Raw genomic sequence first — 7,893 nt, forward strand, 5'->3', positions numbered from 1 at the left:
TTAGTCCGTGTGTACAGTAAACACAAGTTGTTAACTAGCATGAAACACAAACTAGCTTCTGGCAGGCCGCCAAAAACTGGCTATTGCGCAGAACGCAGTGAGTCTGTGACGAGTCAAATAATATATAAATATATATTATTATTTGTAATAGCACATTCGTTTTTCTATGCTTCCCTGATTGTTTTTAATGTTATTTAAATGAAAAATAAATATTAACCACATGATCATATCATCGTATTATTTACTGCCATGCGAGCCGCATATTAAAGCTTGGCGAGCCGCGCAATGAGTAACACTGGTTTAGTACATGCACATTTTATTATGCATTACAGTGCCTTTAAAATTAGTACTTTGTACCATTTTAATTTTTTTTTTTACATTTAATTATAGTACATTCTATTAGGACAACATCATTTAAAATAAAAACAAGCATTTGCTAAAATGTGTGTGTATATATAATTAGTTAAATAGGTTTATATTGATTATCTTGGTTGACTAAAATATTTGTACAAAATAGAAGCGTTATTACAGCACCTGGTCAGTAGGTGGCAGTAATATACAATTCAGCGAGGTAGAAGAAGAAAAAAAGCATATAAAAGCGAAGAATAATCGCTTTAATGCATAGATGCATACACTAGATGTCGCCTTGTATACGGCAGTACATTGGAGCGAATGCGTCAACTGAGCCGCCATCTTGGTACGGGGGACCCCCTCCTCTTAATGCATTAGCGTCAATGTAGGCAAAGAAATAAAATCACCATAAATCGTCATGAATGCGATTTCTAGTTTTTTTTGGTTCGTTCCAAAGGTCTGACATGTATTTATCATTAAGTCCAGCGAAAATTTAAGGTTTTGATATTAACATAATCTACTTTTTCACAATATAATTTAAACATTTAAATTGTATTGGTTTATTAAATATGATACATAAAGCAATTTGCAGGTGGAAGCAAATCACAAATTTGAGATAATGTGAAAGTTAGTTGAGGTGCCAAAGACTGTTCAATCTTTTATTTATTCTTTTCCCGCATACTTTTGCCACATTAACTAAGTATGTACTAAAGTCACATAAACCAAAAAAAAAACCCCACAAAGTTTGACTTTGAGTCTGAACTGCCAACCTAACTGGTGACATCTTTCCAGGACTGTCAGCTGAGTTAACCATTAAAAAAGTGTTTAGTGCTGCAACTGCAACTCGTCTCTGTTTATCACTTGGGAATCTACAAACAGATTCAGATTCAGATTATTTTTTTTAATACCATGTCAGCAATCAAAAGCTATTTTCATGGCAAAAATTCAATTACAAAAACACAAATATCATATACATGCAATAAAAACAAAACAAATATAAACAGCAAGTCATATTATACAATTTTTAAATTAACATACAATAAAAAAAATCCAAAACCTTTTCAGGCATAATGTCATTAAATATGTCTTTAAGTGAAGTAACTGTATAAAAGAGCATTCTGCTTGTGTTAAGTCCAGGACAATCTAGTAAAATATGTTTGACAGATAAGGGAATCTTACAGAATATACATAAAGTTGGGTCTTCACCTTTAAGCAAAAAAGTATGGGTCAATTTTTAATGTCCTTATTAAGAGCTTCGGAATCTACAAACATTGTCTGTTTTCATAACTGTCAAAAACTAATGAGTAACTAGCATGGATTAGCTGTGGTAGTTAACCAAGGACTGAAACAAACCAACGGAACAAGAAATATAATTTCCTAACATTCAACATCATAAAACACATTCTCACTTGTGAAGTGTAATCCCTTACTGTCTGGTTTTTGGATTTATTTCATTTGAACAACCAAATGCAGCACAAAAGTCCGGCATCGTCCAGGCATTTGAGGTAAAGGAGCACCGTACAAAGATGGCGGCGGTTTTGACGCATTTTAGGACCCCAATGCGGCATTTAGTGTATAGATATCTATGGCTTTAATGGCTTTGCTGCCCAGCTGGAGACACGCCGCCATCTTGCCTCAGGTGAGTTTGTCAAATGTGAACTTTTTTAGTTTCTTATTTAAAAAAACAAAACCCAAAATAGAAATGTTTAAATTGTATAAATATTGGCTTTTATTAAAAATCTTAGCAATTTATTGCATGTAACTAATCCAATCATTTGTTGTAATTTTTTATTAAAGGTTAACCTACTATATTTTTAAATATGGTCTTTTTAAATTCACCCTTTTTAAAATGTGATTAAATTAAAATTAAATCTTTATTGGTTTTTTTTGTGATTACAAAAATGTGTTTTTAGGTTTGAACAACTGAATAACATTAGTTTCCTTTTTTATTTATTTATTCTAGTAATATATTTTTAAAATTTACAATTACAAAAGAATTTACAGTGTTTCTACACTAACAGTGTTTAAAAGGCATCTAATTATTTAAAAGAGAGAATTTTGTTTAACCTTTTATGTAATTCTTCCAGCAGCAGTTATTAGTTGTTTATATACTAAACGATTCACTATAACATTTTACATTAGCCATTTAATCAAATAAATAAATATGCCAAATGAAACATTTTCAGTGTACTATTTAGCATTTTATAATTTTCCACTCATTACAGCAAATATATTTTGTTTTTTAATGAAATGGGACCATTGGCTAATGTAGTGATTACATTTTAAATATTTCCAGCTCTTTAAACCTGAGAGTTTATTATTTTTTAACATTAGGTTTATATCGATGAGCTTGTTCTAATGTGTTAACTGGTTCTTATATGGTTAATGCTCTACACAAAATTAAAACAATACATTCCATCCATGAGAAACTTGGAACTGAGTTGTTGAATATTTATCCCTCTTTTTTTCCAGAGAACTTCCTGTGTGCAAAGTGTAAGAAGCAGTTGAGACATCATCCAACACTTTCACCGCGTGCCGTCAATCAGAGCTGAGCCTCATCCACAAACGGGTACAGATACTCCTCAAATACCCCGTGTATAAGTGTATTTAAACAAAACTGAAAACAAATGGTTATTGGTGATCTGTGAAAAAGACTAAATGAACAAATGGGTACTTAAGATCTTTCAAAAAAAGATGGTGTCCTTTACAAAATGAACAGGTATTATTCGTGTTCATTACTTTGCTATTCTATTGGTATTCTTTACAAAAAAAAGGTATTTATCGATGTTTACACACAGGTTTGTTTGAATACAGATTTTTGTAACGTATAAAATGTAATGTTCATGCTGCAGGCAAGCTTTAACTCGCCTGTAAACGCACATGTGTATAATGGCACAGGTACAGCTTTGTAAAGCTGAAAATGCACACTTGCATACAGACACGGATACAGGTGAACTTTTCAGAATGAACGCGTTGGTTTCACACCTGGTTTTCCAAAACGCCGGTACCGGTGGTCTTTATACACATTTTCACACGCGCACACGCATCAAAATAAAGTTGACGCACATTTTCATTTGCACACACAGTAAAAGATGAAATTTGTACAAACTCGCAAACATACACGGTCTCAGCTTGCAGTTTATGTGCACTTACACTTTTCACACTGGTACTGGTGTTTGAGCAAACTTGAAAAAGCAGACTTGGAAACACCTGTTGAGGGGGGAAAAAAAATCAAGTGAGCTTTTTAGGTGTTGGACAATGCTGACATGTGAGGTTTTTGTGCATTTTTCCAAAGCACAGGTACTTGTGATCTTGCAAATGTATGCATATGGTATTTCTGGCACTTTGTAAAAACATTCTGAAAGACCAGTGTTTGTGTTCCTCACAAAACAGGTTATTTTTGATGTCCTTTTCAAACCAAAGGGGTATATAGGTATTCTTTAGAATACAGGTATTTATTGGTGTTCTTTTCACAACAAACTGGAATTATTGGTGTTCTTTTCAAAACGGGTTTTGACTTTGCTTTTCAAATAAATGGGTATTTGTTTTCTTTACAATTCAGGTATTTCTTGGTATTTTCACAACAAATGGGTATTGCTGTTTACCAAACAAACGGATATTCATTGTTTGTTGATGTGCTGTTCTAACAAACATTATTGTTCTTTCCCAAACAGGTATTTATTGACTTGCTTTTCTAACAAATGTTATTGGTGTTCTTTACAAAACATTTGTTTATTGCTGTTCTGTTTGTCTGTTCATCTGTTTATTGACTTGCTTTTCTAACAAACGTTATTGTTCTTTCCTAAACAGGTATCTATTGACTTGCTTTTCTAACGAACCTAATTATTGTTGTACAGGTGAGCTATTATTATTATTATTATTATTATTATTATTATTATAGTTGTTGTTGTTGTTATTGTTGTTGTACAGGTGAGCTTTTCAGGTGCTGGAGAATGCAAAAGCACGCAGATGGTGGTTTTTTTTTTTTTTTGAGCATTTTTCCAATACACAGGTACTGGTGATCTTGCAAATGTATGCATATGGTATTTGTGGCAATTGTGAAAAACTGAAAGACTTCAGCTGTTCACAAAACAGGTATTTATTGGTATTCTTTTTGAAACAACCAGGTATTATTGGTGTTCTTTTCAAAACAATGGGTATTCGTTGATATTCTTTACCAAAAACAAACTGGTCTTATTTGTTCTTTAAAAACAGGTACTGTATTTGATGGTGTTCTTTTCAAAACAAATGGTTATTCTTTTCAAAACAACCTGGTTATATTGGTATTCTTTATGAAAGAGGTATTCGTTTCCAAAGAAATGGGTATTATTGGTATTCTTTACAAAACAACCTGGTATATTGGTGCTTAGAAAACAGGTATTCTTTTCAAAACGGGTATTTATTTGGTATTCTTAAACAAACAAACTGGTCTTATTGGTGTTCTTTACAAAACAGGTATTCTTTTCAAAACAAATGGGTATTATTGGTATTCTTTACAAAAAAATGGTATAATTGGTGTTCTTTAAGAACCAGGTATTCTTTACCAAACAAAATGGTCTTATTGGTGTTCTTTTTAAAACAACCTGGTATATTGGTGGCCTTTACAAAACAAGTATTCTTTTCAAAACAACCAGGGGCCTGTTTCAGAAAGGAGGTTAAGTGAAAACTCTGAGTATGTTAACCCTGAAATGAGGGAAACTCTGGGTTTTCCGTTTCAGAAAGGGAGGAGCCCGTTTCTGAAAGAGGTAAGTTGTACTCAGTCAGTTACCATTGTAACTTACTCTGTGAACCTAACCTGGTCGGGAGCAGGTTGTCTTCGGTAAACCCAGTTTGTCGGTCCCCCCCCCCCCTTTTTTTAAAAAAAGAGGAAGTGATGTTTAAACACCTCATTCATTGCCCACATTTCAGTTACACAGAAAGCAGCAAAGGGAATGTGGGATGTGGTAGCTCAGTGGTTAAGGTGTTGGACTACTAATCAGAAGGTCATGGGTTCAAATCCCAGGTCCACCAAGCTTTTGTGGACACAATTGCTCAGTTGTATAAATTGAAACAAAATAAGGCACTCTGGGTAAGGGGGTCTGCTAAATGCCGTAAATGTAAAATGAATGAAATGGCGTGTCCTTATATGGACGATCCTGTTGATGAGTCTGTATTAAATTCTTTTGAGCCCAGAGTGGATTTGTCACATCCTTATGAATTTTTATTTGAGTGGTACCGTTTTTCTTTACAGTCAATAAAATCCATAATCTCATCCATCCTTACATCAGCCATCGTGGCCGTGCTCTTACATCCGAGCAGATGCTTTGCGTTGCCTTAAGTTTCTTTGCGAATTGTAGTTTTGTGTATAACATCGGGGATGCAGAACATAGTAAGGCTACTGTTTGCAGAGCGGTCAGGAAAGTGTCCCTCGCTCTTAAGCGCTTTCTGACAATTTTTGTGTTTTCTGATAAAATAAAATACTGTACTTCCGGTTTCACCTCTGATATAACAGTTGAGAATTTACTCTAAAGTAGTTCTTAATTACTAACTACAAATTACATCTTCAACAAGTCTATTTAGATTAATGTAATAATTACTATCTCTAGAAAGTATTGGTGTACTTACTAATTTGGTCTACTTATTAATTACTTTCTAAATCCCAAAACAACATCAACCACTTGAACAATAAGGTGAGACAAACTGCACTTCTAATGCTTTCAAATAAACAATATACAATTGCATGAATTATCCTTGAATTGAACAAAGTGTGTAACTAGAGGGAGAGGTTTACATTAAAAATATACCTTTTTTATAATAATAAAATATGTATATATATTTGTTTAAATACACCTTTTAAAATTTGATGTTAAATCCACTATTGTTTTATACAGCAGTGTTGCTTTTTTTTTTTTTAAATACGTGTTCATATTCTCCATATGCTTGCATAAGCACTTCCAGTTCTGCTGGTGAGAAATATGCAGACTTTTCTTTTGTCTGACGCTGTTGCCATGGTGACTCCTTATATCTGCGCTCCATTGATGGCTTTTTTAGTTGTGGTGCACCCGCTTAACTCGGTCAATTTAGAGTTGATAAAACTAACTCTTTTCAGCTGTTCTGTAACCGAAAACTCAGTTTCCCATCTCAGGGTTTGTCAACTCAGAGTTCAAGTTTAAACTCAGAGTTGGTTGGACCACCTTTCTGAAACAGACCCCTGGTGTTAATGATATTCTTTAAGAAACAGGTTTTTTTTTTTTTTTTTTTCCAGAACAAATGGGTATTATTGGTATTCTTCACTAAACAACCTGGTATATCGATTGTCTTTCAAATCAGGTATTTATGGGTGTTCTTTACCAAACAAACTGGTCTTATTGGTGTTCTTTACAAAACAGGTATTTACTGGTGTCCTTTACAAAACAGGTATTTACTGGTGTCCTTTTCAAAACAAATGGGTATTATTTTCAAAACAACCTGGTATATTGGTGGTCTTCTCAAAATCAAATGGGTATTTCTGGTATTTTTTACAAAACAAACCGGTATTATTGGTATTCTTTTCAAAACAATGGGTATTCATTGGTATTCTTTATCAAAAACAAACTGGTCTTATTTGTGTTCTTTTCAAAACAAATGGGTATTATTGGTATTCTTTACAAAAAAAGGTATAATTGGTGTTCTTTAAGAAACAAACTGGTCTTATTTGTGTTCTTTACAAAACGGGTATTTAATGGTATTCGTTACGAAACACCCTGGTACATTAGTATTCTTTCAACAGTTATTTATTGGTATTTTTTTTTTTACGAAACAAACTGGTCTTATTTGTATTCTTTACAAAACAGGTATTCTTTTCAAAACAACCAGGTATTATTGGTGTTCTTTTCAAAACAATGGGTATTTGTTGGTATTCTTTACCAAAAACAAACTGGTCTTATTGGTGTTCTTTACAAAACAAGGATTTATTGGTGTTTTCAAAACAACCTGGTATATTGGTATTCTTTGCGAAACAGGTTTTCTTTTCAAAAGTTATTTATTGGTATTCTTTACAAATCAGGTAAACAAATGTGGGTGTGAAAGTATCAAATTAAATAATATTGTAAGGGTTTTTTTTTATGTACTGTACTCTAACACTAAGTATTTGTTTTCATACAGGTGTCAACATACATCAGACTGCTGTAGCAGGTTTTGGAGGTCCTCATATCGGCCATCTTGGCGTTCACATCTACAGTTTCATACCTTTCCCTCAGGTAGCTGCTTCATTCTATGCACTTTTGCATCCAACCTAGCAATAAAGGGCAGGACATGTCCATGAATTTCAAAACAAAATGTTCAAGTTCATTGCAGCAGTTTTGAGTTGCTTATGTATTAAACAATTAATTATAACATGCTTACATGGAACTGCCTGTTTTGTTTCTTTTTTCCATTCAGAAAAAAGTTGTCTTGTCATCACAACCCAGGACTTTGAGAATCTTATTACTTTTGCTTAAAATTTTAACTTCATTGAATGTTACTTTTGTTGGTAGTCACAACAGCAACACCCATCATGCATCTGTTACTGTGTGAGCAGACATT

This window comes from Tachysurus vachellii, chromosome 16 (genome assembly GCF_030014155.1).
Source record: "Tachysurus vachellii isolate PV-2020 chromosome 16, HZAU_Pvac_v1, whole genome shotgun sequence".
Lineage (NCBI taxonomy): Eukaryota > Metazoa > Chordata > Actinopteri > Siluriformes > Bagridae > Tachysurus > Tachysurus vachellii.